We start from the raw sequence: 263 nt of genomic DNA on the forward strand, positions 1-263 counted from the left end.
GGAAACTAATGACAAGACAATAACCCAAAGGAAAACATGACATGGAAAACCGCAAAAACACCCAAACCTGCAAAACTATAAACGTGACATAACATGAGAATCGTGAGAAGATAGCCAAAAAACCACCCTTTTGATTACACATAAAAGTGGAAGAAAAGACTATTGCGCTATATTTATTATTACTAAGTAATGGGACATTGTTTCAGGAATATATGAAAAGCCTCTCTATATTTAAAGAGGAAAAATGTACTTTGTCCCTTCAA

Source organism: Notothenia coriiceps, unplaced genomic scaffold, assembly GCF_000735185.1.
Source record: "Notothenia coriiceps isolate Sejong01 unplaced genomic scaffold, NC01 NC01_scaffold00017405, whole genome shotgun sequence".
In the NCBI taxonomy this organism is placed as follows: Eukaryota; Metazoa; Chordata; class Actinopteri; order Perciformes; family Nototheniidae; genus Notothenia; species Notothenia coriiceps.